This window comes from Lagenorhynchus albirostris, chromosome 2 (genome assembly GCF_949774975.1).
Source record: "Lagenorhynchus albirostris chromosome 2, mLagAlb1.1, whole genome shotgun sequence".
NCBI lineage: Eukaryota > Metazoa > Chordata > Mammalia > Artiodactyla > Delphinidae > Lagenorhynchus > Lagenorhynchus albirostris.
The window spans coordinates 17,978,257-17,995,248 of record NC_083096.1 but is presented as its reverse complement, the minus strand read 5'-3'; the positions used below and the strand labels follow the sequence as shown (position 1 = coordinate 17,995,248).

The following is a 16,992-nucleotide window of genomic DNA, read 5'->3' as shown; positions in this document are numbered from 1 at the left end:
TGGCAGGTGCTATCTTAGGGGGCCCCTGGGGGTGCTATGGAGAGAGGCCCCATTCATTTGATCGCCCTCTCGTCCCCCGGACTTTACTAAAGGTCTTTCTCCAAAGAGTCGCTTTCAGTCCAAAGTTCCTTATGAGCTGGGTGGCAGCTGGCCACATGGGGGTCTTTTTTAGTCACAGGGAGTGAGAAAATAGGCAGAAAGGCAGACGGGGGAAAGGCACTAAACTGCGGCCATAGAGGGAGCACTTTGAAAGCGGAGGTGCCGTTGAAAGCAGTTTGCTTTAATTAGTGACTCTTTTGTTTACCCAGACATGACACGACTATGTTTGAATTTAAAAATAATATTTCAATGTCCCCTAAAAATATGTTCAAAAAATACTGGGGTACATAACCAGCTCACATGGAGCAAAGGAGCAAACAATTGGTTAGGCAGATCAACTCTTAGGAATATATTCAAGGAATGTGATGTAAAAGGGAGAGAAAAAAATAAAGAAGATGATCTAGTAAACTTAGCTCTTTTTTCTGAATGGAAATATTAGTATTTATTGTAGACATCTGTCCTGTTTGAGAAAAAGGAAAGCTTATTTACATGTGAATCCTTAGGAGGGACTTAAGAGTGGGTACAAAACTGATTGGGTCATCCATTCAAAAGATTGAGTTAAATCTTGGAAGAGAACAATAAATCGAAAAAATATAAATCCAAAAGATAAATTATCAGATGGAACCATGTTTCTTCAGTGCCACAAAAGGAATTTTAAAAATATATGTTAAAAGCTTCTTGCAGAGGGTTTCCCTGGTGGCGCAGTGGTTGAGAGTCCGCCTGCCGACGCAGGGGACACGGGTTTGTGCCCCGGTCCGGGAAGATCCCACATGCCGCAGAGCGGCTGGGCCCGTGAGCCATGGCCGCTGAGCCTGCGCGTCCAGAGCCTGTGCCCCGTAGCGGGAGAGGCCACAACAGTGAGAGGCCCGTGTACCGCAAAAAAAAAAAAAAAAAAGCTTCTTGCAGAAGAGCAATTCCCAGTGCTTTTTAAGGAGTCGTATAGCATGAACAGACCAGGTCCAAATCATGGTTCTCCTACAGGGCAGCTGTCAAATTACTTCACCTGGCTGTTTACCCACCTGTAATGTGGACTCAGTAAGGACTCAACGGGAATCTAAGTGTTTAGCACTTAATAGGCACTTGGTATAGACTAGTTATTGTTTTTTAAAGAAACCACAATGCAAGGCTTTGAATTATGTGATCACCCAGTATCACTGAATTCTAATTGCTCATCTGGATTTTAAGAAATTTAAAGATTTTTCTTATTTGATGCTGAAAAGTTTTCTCTTACTAGTCAGGGCATCCTATAACTCAGCCCAGGGACCTCAGAGTAAGAGTTTGCATCTTTTATTGTATTCCTGCCGTCTTTCCTGCCATTGTAAACGTTCTCAGCTGGGAGCAGTCCTTTATTCTATCTTGGTCTAAGTTTTCCTATTGGTAGAATGTATGTTATGAGAATCCCTACAGTATGTGTTAAGTATAAAAGGGGACAGACAAGAAACTAGAGTCTGTATCTTTATTTGATTTAATGAATCAGTTAGGACCTCATCTTTTGTAAAAGGCAATAATTAGTTAACTTGAGATTTTATGCCTTGTTTACATTAGTCATCATGCAAAAATTTCTCCTTGAGGTTCCAGATCATAAAATTCACATATTTGATACAAGAAAAAAATATTTACTGCTAAGTATAAGTTTAAGGCCAGGAAGCTGATCAAACCCATGGTTAGTATTGACAATGGTAGTGTCACCATTTCTAAACTTGTGTTTTTAGTTCTAATTTTGTCTTTACCCTAGACATATGATATTTACCTGCATATAGCAAAAGCAATTTAGGCAAAGAGTTTGACCCTTTGACCAATGCAAAAATTGGTAGACAGCCATAGTTCTTTTTTATATAAATTGAATTATTATCAGGTAGATCTCAGTTCAGCCCTTGTTTGGGAAGCAGTGCTTTCCAATGTTTCTGTCCATGCTTAGATAACAAGAGTCTTAAAGACAAATATTTCACCCTGACCACGTGGGTTTCTACTGTCTTAATTCCAGATTATCTATCTTCTCTTGAAGCGTTTGATGCTGTATAGTGTTCTACTTTAAATAATTGTAATGATAGGTACTATATACACATATAGATAATGCTTTAAGATTTATGTTCTATGTTTAAATTATTATTTTAGGTACTATACACACATATCGCTAATGCTTTAAGGTCCATGTTCTTATGTTAAAATTATTATTTTGGTAGCTTTTGTATTGCTGAATTCTTCTATTAGAAATTTTAGAGTATTTAAACCCTCCAAGTGATTTTAGGATAGCTGCTTAGCTTCTTAGCATTTATGTCTCGAGTTACGTATTTATCGCTTTCACTAAAATATACATTTTGATATCCTTCCCATCACCTAAATAAGCTTAAAGAGTAAATATTTGGCTTAGATACATCTTACCTATTGACATTAACCCAACTATCTCCTAGTGTAAGAAAAAATGTGATTAATCCATACATATTGCTTTAAACCAGGAGGTGTAAAATATGAAGAAAAAAATGATTCTTGATTTCAAAAGATTCAACCCAAATTCAGGATAAAGATTTTCTATATATCTAAATTTTAGCTCAAAGCATTTTGAAGTACCTAAAAACTAAAGAACTGTGGTACCTCCTGATTTAGTGATCAGAATCAAGTAATCCATCACTTTTTTTGGTGGGATCTGTGGCCAAAGAGAATGTTTTACTTAGCAAGCCTTTAGTCTCTCCCGGTTCTATGGGTCTTTTACATGTTTTGCTTTGTCTGGTGTAGGAATTGACACGAGTTATATTTTATGTCTGAGATCACAGAAGAGTAGGAAATAAGACCACTAATTTATTTTAAATATTAGCAAAACAGACTGTATGTACTGTAAAGACTTTAAACCTCTGTAGGACTCATGGAGTGAGATACTTTGAAGAATCAGACAGAGGGAGGCAGAAATTTAAAAAATCACCTGGGAGAAAAGAATGTATGGAAGATTTAGTTGAGACAGGGAGTCTGGAAGCCTTAGATCAGTAGCTAGCCAGTGGGTGTCCATCTCCGACAGGAAAAGGCGATGGTGGAGCTGATTTGGCTAAAGTAAAAAGCAAAATGAAAAAAGTAAAAATTGCAAGCACAAAAGAAAAAAGCAAACAAAATAGGTTTAAAGTCCAAAATTTGGATGGCTATATGTGTGAGTGTATTCGGGGGAAGAGAGTTATAAATGTGTTCAGGGAAGAGGAAGAGAGGTGAAAACAACATGTCGATTCAGATCCTAGGAAATACGGGGCACCCACTACCTTCTTTCTCTAGATTTAGGGACGAAACTTGCTTTGTTTGCATTTTTCCTACTCCTTGTTTACTTTATTAAATTTACCTTGACTTTCACATTATCTTTTCTGTTTGCATTTTCTTTTTGATTATTTTTCAGGCTTGAGTTTTCTTTAAAATTTAATGGAAAGAACTCTCTTTGCCCTTCACTTGCATTTGAACAAATACTGTGCTGTACATTGGCTTTTATTTTAAACCAAAGGTAATTTCGTGCAGCTCTGTCCTGGATAGGCTTGCCATGTACAACAATTTAGATCTAAAATATCTGTTTGTATTTAAAAAATTTTTTTAACAAAATACCTTTCCTGTGTATTTATTTATGTTAATTTTGTTTGGTTTCCAAACTGTTTTCTTTCCCTCTCCCTCCCTGTCTTTCTCTTTCTCTCTCTCTCACCACCTTTGTGGCATTACATTTCCCCAGCCAACCTGCTAGAGGCAGTGCCAGCCCAGTAATCAGCAAAGTTTGTTGCTGGGGTGGCTTTTAACAGGCTTCTGATTAGCTGCTCTCACAAGCTTCTCGTTGACTCAGTGCTATAGCCTAATGGGAATATTTTACACGGACAGTCCTGTAGACACTGAAAGTAACTCGTTTTCCTTTTAGAGCAGATTTTATCTAGAGACAAGCAAAGTAGGCGGGGATCCGAGGGTTTAGGAGAGGCAGGGTTGGGGGTGGTGGGGGGGATTGGCTGCCTCTCTCCCGGCAGCAAGTCGCGGAGTAAGTCAGAGATCAGAAACTTCACAAGTGAAGGCGGCTTTTCAAACCAGAAAGGGGAAGAAGGCTTTCTAGATATTGGTTCCCTGAGTACTCTTTCTACTTCAGAGGCAGGATTGCAAGGATTGGGCGTTTGCAATAATTATTAAACAGTTTTATGAAGCATGATGCTTAATTCCCAGAAGCTGTTACTTTCTCGTTCGTCCATATCTGACACTCACTGTTGTTTTCCAAGCGTTTTGAACAGTTCAGTTCCACAGGGGCACTCAGTGGTAAGTACACACACACACACCACAGATCACAGCATCTATTCCAGAGCAGGTGCTCTTATGTCTCTTTCTGTACGTTCACGCCAGCTTGCGTACCGCCTCACGTCTCTTGCTGCCCAGGGACCGGGTTCTGGGTCAGTTATAGGGAACGAGTAAGAAAGATTCAAGGAAGACTGAAAAATATGTGCCGTTTCATGGTTTTTTAAAAAAATAATAAGTAATTTTTTTTTTTTTCTAGCTGCTTTGGGTCTTCATTGCTGCGTGCAGGATTTCTCTAGTTGCAGTGAGTGGGGGTTACTCTTTGTTGCGGTGCGCGGGCTTCTCACTGCGGTGGCTTTTCTTGTTGCAGAGCACGGGCTCTAGGCGCGTGGGCTTCAGTAGCTGTGGCTTGCGGGCTCTAGGCGCAGGGGCTTCAGTAGTTGTGGCACGCGGGCCCTAGAGCGCAGGCTCAGTAGTTGTGGCTCGTGGGCTCTAGGCACACGGGCTTCAGTAGTTGTGGCACGCGGGCTCTAGAGCGCAGGCTCAGTAGTTGTGGCTCACGGGCTTAGTTGCTCCACGGCATGTGGGATTTTCCTGGACCAGGGATCGAACCTGTGTCCCCTGCATTGGCAGGCGGATTCTTAACCACTGCACCACCAGGGAAGTCCCTGTTTCATGTTTGTGAAATAAATTCAACCGAAATTTAAAAAGGAAGATAAAGAAACCAGTTCCCTGTTCTCAGACATATTTTTCTAATATGCAGAGGCCACTCTGTCTGACACCTGAGTTAAATCTTAATGAAAACCAAGTCTTTCTTGACATCTGTGAGTTGTCAAGTGCTGTGAAAGTCTAGGGAGAATAATCACAGCAGCATATCACATACGTTTGGAGCATTATATGTTTTCTGAAATGATTAGCGAGAAAGAATACTTGCTATTTCTACATTTTCAGATAAGAAAACAGAAACAGAGTCAGGACCACAATCATGCAGCGAGTTAATGGTAGAGGACAAAGACTTAGAAGGTTTAATTATAAAACCTACTCTGCTTGACCAAAGAAAGAAAAAAAAAAATCATGGACAGTGAAAACTTATTTGGAAATAATCACAAAATTGCATGTCAAAAAGTGCAAATTAATACATCACAAATTGATCCTAATTCCACTAGCTAAATGACCTCCAGAAAGTTACTTCAACTTATTAAACCTCAGTTTCGGGCTTCCCTGGTGGCGCAGTGGTTGAGAGTCCGCCTGCCGATGCAGGGGACATGGGTTCGTGCCCTGGTCCAGGAGGATCCCACGTGCCGCGGAGTGGCTGGGCCCGTGAGCCATGGCCGCTGAGCCTGCGTGTCTGGAGCCTGTGCTCCGCAATGGGAGAGGCCACAACAGTGAAAGGCCCGCATACCACACACACACACAAAAAAGTGTTAACATTAAAAAAAAAGAAAAAAAAGAAAGTTGGTTTCATCTTTCAGTTTGGATTTGAATAAAATATTAATGTCTAAGGCAAATACAATAATATATACAAGGATAATTTCAAAGGTAACAGTATCTTCTATGATAATTTTAAAAAAAGAAAAAGAAAAAAAAACCTCAGTTTCTTGATCTGTAAAGTGGGGAATTATCTATCTCCTAAGGATGTTGTGAGGATGAAAGGATATAGCGTGTATAAACTGCTCAACATGACACTTGGTGGTGGTGGTTGGTAGTGAGTGTCCAAGGGCTGAAGGGACAAGGAAAAAGGAAATGTTAGTAAGATCCCTCTGTGGACAGGTCCTTGCCTACTTCATATCCACGGACTGGCAGCTGACCTCATCCCGGGCCAACACACACAACGGTTTGCTGTTAGTCATACGTATGGTCCATACAGATCCATCGCCATTCCTGGAACACCTCACAAAACACATGTCTTCCTGATGACAGGTTAGTAGGATCTTTAGTGGGGTGAACCAGCTGGAGCAGGGACTGTAACTGGAAAATACAGGTTCTGGAACTTCTTCCCTCTTTCCGTGGGTCTGACCCTGCAGAAGACACTTAATCATTATGAGCCTCATCTCAGGTATCATTACACCTATTTTAGAGAATCTCCATGCTTTTCTTTTGATAAATAATAATACCTTCACGATGCATTATTTTTCTAAGGGCTCTCGTAAATGTTACATTCCTCATCTTCAGTGCTCAAGATAGCACTTTGTAGAAGGGCGTTACTTGTATCTTTCAACTGTTAAAGATTATATATTTTAAACGGTTGTAATGGTATTAACATGTCAACATATCACTCATTAAAATAATGCAGATGTAGCTCGTATTTCCAAGTCACATATTTACCAGTTACGAATGAAGAAACCGAGACATGAAGTGTTTTATAGTTAACCCAAAACTGATGTTAGAACCGAGACTTTGCATTTCCACGCCCCTTTTCTGCCATAAGATAGTTTGCCTTTTAAACGTTCTCCTGCAGTTCTGCCTAGTTAGATATTCCTATTTTCCTTACTGAGAGGCTTAATTTTCCAGGAAAGTGGGGTAAAAGTAAGCTTATTATTTTTTTTTCTTTTGGTCAGATGCTTACAAGATATAAAGAATATATTTGTTATTTTTTGCCTCCTCCTTGCTCTTTTGTGGAGACAGTAGTCATTGAGATTTATATAAAACATTTTGTATAACTCCCTCTGATGATTATGACATAGACTAGTTTTGTCATCATTTTTTATAAGAGGCAATGATATCTAGAGACTCCTCTTTCTTAGAAGAATGTCTTCCAACATCTGTGTCCTGCTATTTGTTGTCTACATCTGAGAAGGTGTCTTGAGAGAATTTTGAGGGAAGTGATTTTCGATGAACTGTATCTGTGGTCTTGTTCTTTATCTGCCTTGACAACACTAGAAATGTATCAGCCCAATAGACATTGGAGAAAAAAAAAAGATCCTTGACTCAGGCCAATGAGAACTAGAGGTTGGATCCTTATAGGAGAGCAGCCAGGAAGTCAGGTTGAAGGAGGAACTGCCTGGACAGACCACCTGTTTTCTGTCGAATTATTAACCTGAAGAAACCACCATGAGATTTTGCAGGAGAGAAAATAGGGGAGCTGATAACCAGCTCTACAGCTCCTGACCAGAGTTGATTGATGACATTGTTGGGACTTTATGAGGCCAATAAGTAATGTCTACTCATGAGTCTAGAGCTAACTGAGAACTAAGGGATCAAAGATAGTCAGATGGCGATAAAAATTGTAGCTCTGTTTTTGAAAAAACTGAATTGGAGGATAGACCTTGGAAGTCCCACAATGCTTCCTAATATTATACTTATCTCAGCAGTAAACATACCCATCTTCTTTGGGGCCAAGCTCAACAATGGGGGGCACAGAGTTGGACCCAGGAGCAGAGAGAATGGACACTCCGAGGACAGGTAGTTCAAAGTGTAAAGCACGGGAGGGCTGAACCAAACTTCTATTCCTTTCACTAAGCCCACCAATGAGAGAAGACCTTCCTACCCCAGGAGTGACTTCTCACATGGAGGTTGGAGAGGGAATGCTAACCCCACCAATGAGAGAAGACCTTCCCACCCCAGGAGTGACTTCTCACAAGGAGGTTGGAGAGGGAATGAGGGGGTCAGTAAGAGCCTATGTGGTGGTCCCCTCATGGAAACACAAGACCAGAGGAACGATCTCCTCCCAATACTCTCCAGCTTTATGTGTTCTTCACTGGGGGCTCCCCTTGAAGAGCTAGATAGACAGTTATCAGGATAGCATTGCTGTCAGTATTCACAAGGCCTGCATCCCCTGCAATAACCACTGTTTCCTGTGGGTATTTTCCTTGTGACCAGTGTTAAGCGATTTTGATACCCATCCCCTCAACGGCTAAAATGGGTTAGAACAGAAAATATGTAAGTTAACTGAACTCTGAAGCCCCCAAAATGTTCATTATTGCTCATTAGAGATTACACAGTGACATGAAATGATAGCATCAAGATAGTCTAATACTTCAATGTCAGTAACATAAAAATGCCCCAAATTTAAATAACATGAATCCCCTGTTAGTATCAAATTATAAGGGAAAAATTAAAATTCAAAATTAAATATATTTGACCTTATGACTATCTGAAGAAATCAAAGCCCCTGATTATTAACTTAAAGTCCAGATCAAAGGTAAATCAAAACAAAATCACAAAACACCAAATCTTCCTCAGTTTGGGAACTTCCTCTGAGTTCATTCTCAGGCCTGGGAGAGTCATGATCCCTTCAGTAGTGTTAATCTGGATTGTTTTCCACTGGAATAGATGTCATTCCTTCAGGACATCCAAGGTTGGATAAGTTTACCGCCTTTTAAAGATCTTCTCTTTGCCTTTGGTGTTCTTCAGTTTTGCTACAATATTTCCAAATGTGAATTTCTTTTTATTTATCCCCCCTGAGAATTGTCACGTTTCGCAAATCTAAGCATTTATAGCTTTTATAAACTCTGGAAGATTTTCAGATATGATCTTTTCTAGTTTTGCCTCTGCCCCATTTCTCCTTCTGCAACAGTAGTTAGATAATTTTAGATCTTCTTACTCTGTCCTCCATGTCTTGTAAACTGTTTTTCATATTTTCTACTTTTTGTTGTTCTGTGTTGCATTCTAGGTAGTCTAGGTAGTTCTTTAGATGTACCTGCACTTATTCAGAAATTGACATTGGTGCAATATGTGTATATAGTTCTATGACATTTTACCACATGTGTAGATTTGTGTAACCACTCCCAAAATCAAGATGCAGAATGATTACATCACCACAAAGTTATCCCCCATGCTACCCTTTTATAATCACACCCATAATTCCATATCCTCACTCCCCATCTCTATGCCCTTGAAACCACTCTTTCCATCTTTATAATCTTCTAATATCAGGAATGCTATATAAATGGAATCATACATATGTGACCTTTGAAATTGGCTTTTTCCTTTCAGTATAATGCCCTTAAGATCCATCCCAGTTGTTCTGTGTATCAGTAGTTGGTTTCTTTTTACTGGTGACTATTCCATGGTATGAAGGTAGTTGGGTGTATTTTTTTAGTCTCTCTGCCAATCTTATGCCTTTTAATTGGTATATTTAGACCATTTACATTTAAGGGGTGTGGAGCTCCCACGCCCTCTCTGAGTACACCACCATCCCGGCATCCTGATGTGTTCAACGACCTGGAAGCTCCTATTCATTTTCCCACCTATTTTCTCTCTGTTGCTCAGATAGGGAACTTTCTGTTATTCTATCTTCAAGTTCACTGATTTTTTTTCTCTATCTTCTCCATTCTGCTGTTGAGCCAATTCATGGAGGTTTCTTCGGTCATGCTGCGCAGCATGTGGGATTTTAGCTTCCTGACCAGGGATTGAACCCAGACCCTCGACAGTGAGAGCATGGAGTCCTAACCACTGGACTGCCAGGGACTTCCTCACTGAAATTTAAAATTTTGGTTATTGTATTTTTCAGTCTTAAAATTTCCATTTGATTCCTCTTTACATCTTCGATTTCTTTGCTGAGACTTTCTACTTTTTGATTTCTTTCAATTGTGTTTGCAATTGCTTGTGGAAGTATTTTTATAACGGCTACTTTAAAGTCTTCATCAGATAATTCTAACATCTGTGTCATCTCAGCACTGGTGACCTTTCTCACTTAAGTTGAGATTTCCCTGGTTTTCGGTATGATGAAAGATTTTCAAACGAATCCTGGACGTTTGGGGTATTACGAGACTGTGGATCTTATTTAAATTTTCTGTTTGAGCAGGCCTTCTCTGACATGGTGCTGGTGGGAGGAGGGGGGTGCTGCTTTGTTATTGTAAGATGGAAGTGGAAATTCAGGTTTCCCACCAGGTTTGTTGACCCCCTGAGGAAGAGGGGTACTTCATCACTGCTGGGCAGGACTGGGAGTTCAGGCTCCCCACCAGGCCTTCACTGATAACACCCTGGCTAGGAGGAGTAGGTATGCCTTGTATTGAGTTTTCAGTTTCAACTAATATATTTTTCATTTATAGTGCCTTGATCTTTATTTATATTTTCTTTACCTTCCTTCATTCCTGTATATTAAATATACTCAGTTTATATTCTGTAGCTGATATTCTCAACATCTGCAACTTTTGAATGTCTGATTCTGCTGTTTATTATTTTCCCTGCCTCTCTCAAAGTGGTTTGCTTCTTCATGTTTTGTGTGTTTCATAATTTTTTATTGTAAACTCGTGATCAGTGGAACTTTCTTTGAAGAATAGATTGTAAGTATATTTTTCCACGGAAGATTTGCATTTCTTTTCATCGGGTCCCTGAAGCCATTACCAACTTGTGAGCACTTTAAAAATTCTTTGCTTGAGGACTATTATTATTATTATTATTGTGAGAATTTAGACTTCATTCCCACGTGAAGGCCACAGTACCGTTCCAACTTCCCATAGGGGATGTTTTTCTCTCCACCCAAAACCAAGGCTGAAACATGCAAGTTTTCATGCTGTCTTCTTTGAGGTAGTGAGTTTTTGTTTATTTTATCATTTGCTTTGTTTTGATTCAAACGTTCACCAAAGGATTTACCTTTATGAGGGGAATCTCTGATCTCATCTTGCATGGATCTAACTTTTGTCTCTTATGCCATACCTGGTCACGTGGCTATTAAAATCCAAGGCTGGAGCTTTTGTCTTTATTGGACAGATATCCTTAAGTTGGATTCCGGCTTCAACTCACCTTTCTGGATTTGGGCTTTCACTTCATTTCTGGCCTCTGAGTATTTTCTTAATTTCCTGCCACACTTTTTGAAGCGTCCAAAACGTTTGACAGAACCACATAATATTATCCCAGAGCTAAAGCAGTTAATAGAGGTCAATTTATGTTCCCAGAACTCAGCACTTAGTATGAACCAGGCCCTCATTACTACTTATAGGGATCATAGCAGAGGCTCAGGGATGTCAGAGGAAAGGGTGAATGACAGATGGAGTCTTCTTGGTTTCTGCCTCTCTAAGATGTGGGTTGGTATGTGTCAGCAGACTTGGCTCTGCTGACACAGACCTCACAACAGGAGGTTAATAATGATACCAAGATTTTTGTATCTGGTAGACCCACTGCATCCTTTTTCAGGGAGCGACATTTAAAATATTCCCTGTCTACTTGCAGAGTTTAGAAATTTGCAGCAATGGCATCGTAGGCTCCACATTTTACTTGTGGCACTTTTCCTTCCTAGTCAGTGTGTGTGTGTGTGTGTGTGTGTGTGTGTGTGTGTGTGTGTGTATGAGAGATGGAAGGAAGGAAGGAAGGGAGGGAAGGAGGAAGGGAGGGAAGGAGGGAGGGAGGAAGGGAGAGAGGGAGGGAGGGAGGAAGGGGGGAAGGAGGGAGGGAGGGAGGAGGTGGGGGAGGGAGGAGGGAGGGAGGAAGGGAGAGAGGGAGGGAGGAAGGGAGGGGGGAAGGAGGGAGAGAGGGAGGGAGGAGGTGGGGGAGGGAGGGGGATCGAGGGAGGGAAGGGAGGGAGGAAGGAAGGGAGGAAGGAAGGAAGGAAGGGAGGGAAGGAGGAAGGGAGGAAGGGAGGGAGGAAGGGAGGGGGTAAGGAGGGAGAGAGGGAGGGAGGATGTCGGGGAGGGAGGGGGGAGCGAGGGAGGCAAGGGAGGGAGGAAGAAAGGGAGGAAGGAAGGAGGGAGAGAGGGAGGGAGGAAGGAAGGGAGGAAGGAAGGGAGGAAGGAAGGAATGCAAGTAAGCCAACTCCTGAATTCCATTTCCATCTTGAGTGCCTATTTCTGCTCCGTCTGCACTCACTCTCCTGTGAGTGGGCTCTTATTAATCCCGTGCCTCAGAGATTTGCTGCTGCCATCTCCAGCTGCAGAGCTGCTCAGGCCGGTGACTCCTGCCTCCTGAGGAAGCCTCTCCCTCACTCCCATGTTTGTTTCAGCCTGAGGGTCAGTCTCCGTGGATTTCTGAGCTGAAGCTGTTTTGAAATATTGGAAGCTCATCCTGTTGTTCGTGCTGCTGCTTTCCGACCTTCCAGAGATTGTCTGCCCACAGCCTTTGATTGCCTCAGGCCTTGCAGAGTGCATCTTCCTGCTGAATCTTCTGAAGCGTAGGAGGGACTTCTCGTGCTTTTGTTCCTCTTGTGCTCTTCTCTCAGGAAGGCTAAGTTGAGTTGTTCGTGGTTTCGTGGCTTAATAAGTTCTTAAAGTTGTTCTCTTTCCTTCTCTACCCCACATGAGGCTAGTGTTTTTGTTGGACATTTTTCCTTTTACTTGGTCCTTGTTTTCTGGGCCAGACATTTATTTTTCCAACATAGATTTTTTTCTTATCACAGTGAGGGAAATGAATTCAGTGTTTATGGATTTGCCAAAAGCAACTGTTAACTGTTGTCCAAACAGATCTCGTCAACTCTCACCTCTCTGAGTTGGATCATCTCACTTGAAAAGCATTTTCCAGATAAACCGAAAGTCTAAGCCAGGCCTGGACTCACACTTCTATGTTCTTGCCTGATCCCCTGCAGTACGTCTCATCCTCCTTCTCCCTGACCTTGGTGTCCTAGCTCTGTCTGTTTTTGACCTGTCCAACAGAACACAGGCAAACCGCCACATCCACGATCACTGTTTTGCTTTGAAGGACATCTAATGACACCTTAAATATTCTATGCTAATCTTCCTGGCTTCTCCTCTCAGATAGCTCCAAATTGTGTAGAAGCTTTGGTATAGCTCTGTCGGTCTTTACATGGTGGTTCCCTGTCCTGGTTACTGTGTAACAAACCACCACAAATAGTGGCATAAAAGAGTAAAACAACAATCGTCTGATGATACTCACAATTCTCTGGGCCAGAATTGGGAAAGGACATAGTGGGAACAGCTTGTCTGCTTCACGATGTCTGAGGCTTCGGCTGGGGAGATTCAAAGGCTGGGGGTAGTGAGGTGATGGTGAGAGGCTGCCTCATCATATGTCTGGCTCCTGGGCTGGGAGGTCTCAACGTCTAGGACTGCTGACTGGACCCCTACACATGCCCTTGCTGTGGGGCTTGGTTTCCTCACACAGCGTGGCCTCAGGACATCGTCCACGGTGGGTCAGGTTTCAAACATGAGTGTTCCATCAAACAAGGTAAACACCTCAATGCCTTTTCTGGCCCGACCTCAGATTGTATGGGTTACAAGCAAGTGACAAGACGGAAGGAGAATCAAGCCCTCAGACACGCTTCTGGATAGAAGCATCAGGGTCTCCCTGTGGAATAGGAGATACGGTTGTGGGCATCTTTGGAAAAAACAATCTGCACAGTCTGCCCTCCAGCTATAGTTCACGTCATTTCCACATACAAAATCATTTGCTGCTCCCCAAACCCCTACCGTCTCATCTCATAGGGCATCAGCTTCACGTTCAGGATCTTGTCATCTTATTCAGGGCCCAGGGCAAATGAGGCTCCTCAGGTGCAGCTCCTTAAGTCTTCTCCCCTCCATCCCCACCCTGAAGATCTGTGAACTAAAGAAACAAAGAAAGGGCCTTTTTGTTTTTTTTTTCCAATTTGTATTGTGTGTTTTATTCCCACAAGGCAGCAGGGGGTGGGGTTGCCAAGCCGTGAGCCGGGCCGAGGAAGCTTCCTCTGGCAGGGGTGCACGCCGGGTTCTCGGGTCTGCCCCACCAGGGGCTGGTTTTCAGGCAGACCATCATGGACACCGGGTGGAAGGCTCCGAGGGGCACAGGTGGCAGGCTCGGGTCGGGGGAGCACACTTGTGGAGCTAGAGGTAGCACGGCAGGTCCTTCTCCATCACCAGCGTCTCTTCCATGGGACCACTTCACCACACAGCTGTTCTTGTCAATGAGGAACTTGGTGAAGTTCCATTTGATGGCATTTCCCAGCATGCCCCTCCCCTTGAGCTGTACTTTCATCCACTTCCACAGTGGGTGGGCATCATCCCCATTCACACAGATCCCCAGCATATGACAATGGGGCAGATGTGGGACAATTGCTGTACTCCCCAGTTGCTTTTATTTCAGATGGTATCATAGCTTTAAGAGGATGCCTTTTTTGTTAAGACTATTGACTCTTTCTTTAAATTTTTTTAATATTTATTTTATTGAAGTATAGTTGATTTACAGTATTGTGTTAGTTGCTACTGCAGCAGAGTGATTCAGTTATACATATATTTACATTCTTTTTCGTATTCTTTTCCATTATGGTTTATCACAGGATATTGAATATAGTTCCCTGTGATATCCAGTGGGACCTTGTTTATCCATCCTATATATAATAGTTTGCATCTGCTAATCCCCAACTCCCAGTCCATCCCTCCCCTCCACCCCTTGGCAACCCTAAGTCTGTTCTAAGAGGATGACTTTTAATAGGTCCCTGCATCTGGTTCCCTCTGGGAGTGGTGAGGTGCATTCCTAGATGCCAATCAACCATCTGAAATCTTGCTTCCTGTCTCTGAAAGATATCTTTGGTTCCAAGTTCCCAGTCTGATCTAATCTAATCCCCTCTTTAGGTATATTTAGATAGATGTGCATCTCCTTTTCTTTTCTGCATTTGTCTAGCCTGAAGAAAACTCTCTCTTCCTGTGGTGCAATGTCCTTGTTTTTGAGAGCAAACTACTCTGTCTCTCACTTTCTTTGCACAGTAAGACTGAAGCACACAGTAAGAAAACAGTCTTCAAAACTCATGCTCTCAAAGGCCTATTAAAACATCTATAACAACAACCATTCTTCTGTAGGCAGGAAGCTGCTTTCATTTGCCAAGGTCAAAATCCTGCCTGGCTCACACTTACTGGAGACCTAAAACTTAACAGCGCCTGCCCTGGCCTCACCAGAAGCCTCAATCTCCATGTGTTAGTTTGGCCTCTAGATTCTCACCTTTATCCTTCTCAAGGTTCCTGCCAACTCACCAGTATGTTAGGGCTTTAGGTACTAATTAAGAATACCCCTTTCTTACTCTCCTAGGTTTGGAAGCAATTGATAGCTAAGAGACAGATGATAGTTGAACATAACACCAACTTTATTATAGATATGACATATTACAGGATATGGCTTAGATGTGTAGCAGCAAAGAGGTTTTTTGTTTGTTTTTTTTGGTTTCTTTTGCGGTACGCGGGCCTCTCACTGTTGTCGCTTCTCCCGTCGCGGAGCACAGGCTCCGGACGCGCAGGCTCAGCGGCCATGGCTCACGGGCCCAGCCACTCCGTGGCATGTGGGATCTTCCTGGACCGGGGCACGAACCCGCGTCCCCTGCGTCGGCAGGCGGACTCTCAACCACTGCGCCACCAGGGAAGCCCAAGTTACTTCAAATCTTTGGGCTTTAGGTTCCTAACCTATAAAGTAGTATAGGCATGCCTCATTTTTTTTGTGTGTGTGTGCGTTGGTTAATTGTGCTTGGTAGACAGATATTGTGTGTTTTACAAATCGATGGTTTGTGGCAACCCTGCATCGAGTAAGTCTATTGGGGCCATTTTTCCAATAGCATTTTCTCACTTCGTGTCTCTGTGTCACATTTTGAAAGTTCTCACAATATTTCCAATTTTTTCATTATTATTATATTTGTTTTGGTGATCTGTGATCAGTGATCTTTATGTTACTGCTATGACTCACTGAAGGCTCAGGTGATGGTTAGCATTTTTAGCAAGAAAGTATTTTTAATCAAGTTATGTACATTGCATTTTTAGACATAATGCTATTATTGTACACTTAATAGACCACAGTATCGTGTAAACATAGCTTTTAAATACACTGGGAAACCATAAATTCTGTGTGACTCACTTTATTGTGATATGCGCTTCATTGGCCATCATTGGGGTCATCTGGAACCGAACCCACAGTATCTCTGAAGTCTTCCTGTACTTATTTTATGGGGCTGTTGTGAGGATGAAATGAGATAATGACTATAAAGTACTCAGCACAAGGGCTAGGCACAGAGTCAGAGCTCAATAAGCAAAAGCTCCCACTCCTAAGCAGATATCTGGAGAAAACCATAATTCAAAAAGATACATGCACCCCAATATTCATTACAGCACTATTTACAATAGCCAGGTCATGGAAGCAACCTAAATGTCCATCAACAGAGGAATGGATAAAGAAGATGTGGTACATATACACCATGGAATATTACTCAGCCATAAAGAAGAATGAAATAATGCCATTTGCAGCAACATGGATGGACCTAGAGATTGGCATACTGAGTGAAGTAAGTCAGACAGAGAAAGACAAATATCATGATATTGCTTATATGTGGAATTTAAAAAAATGGTACAAATGAACTTTACAAAACAGAAATAGAGTTACAGATGTAGAAAACAAACTTATAGTTATCAGGGGGTTGGGGGGGAGGGATAAACTGGGAGATTGGAATTGACATATACACACTACTATATATAAAATAGATAACTAATAAGGACCTACTGTATAGCAGAGGGAACTCTATTTAATACTCTTTAATGGCCTATATGGGAAAAGAATCTAAAGAAAAAAGAGTGGATATATGTATATGTATAACTGATTCACTGGCTATATGCCTGAAACTAACACAACATTGTAAATCAACTATACTCCAATAAAAATTTTAAAAAAAAAAGCTACCAAAACCTCATAATTCATAGTAACTATAAGATGAAGTCTAAATTTTTGGCAATTAATTTAGATTATATATGTATAACCTATATATATATAGATGTGTATGTATACATACACACACACAAACTATATATATGTATATTTACACACAAC

At 41.7% G+C, this 16,992-nt stretch overlaps 1 protein-coding gene across 1 annotated transcript in view; it reads left to right on the top strand.

Moving 5' to 3' along the window:
* The window catches only part of SLC30A10 (solute carrier family 30 member 10), a 36,033-nt gene that overhangs the window by 490 nt on the left and 18,551 nt on the right, over nucleotides 1-16,992 (top strand). The gene's annotated exons all lie outside the window — the stretch shown is intronic.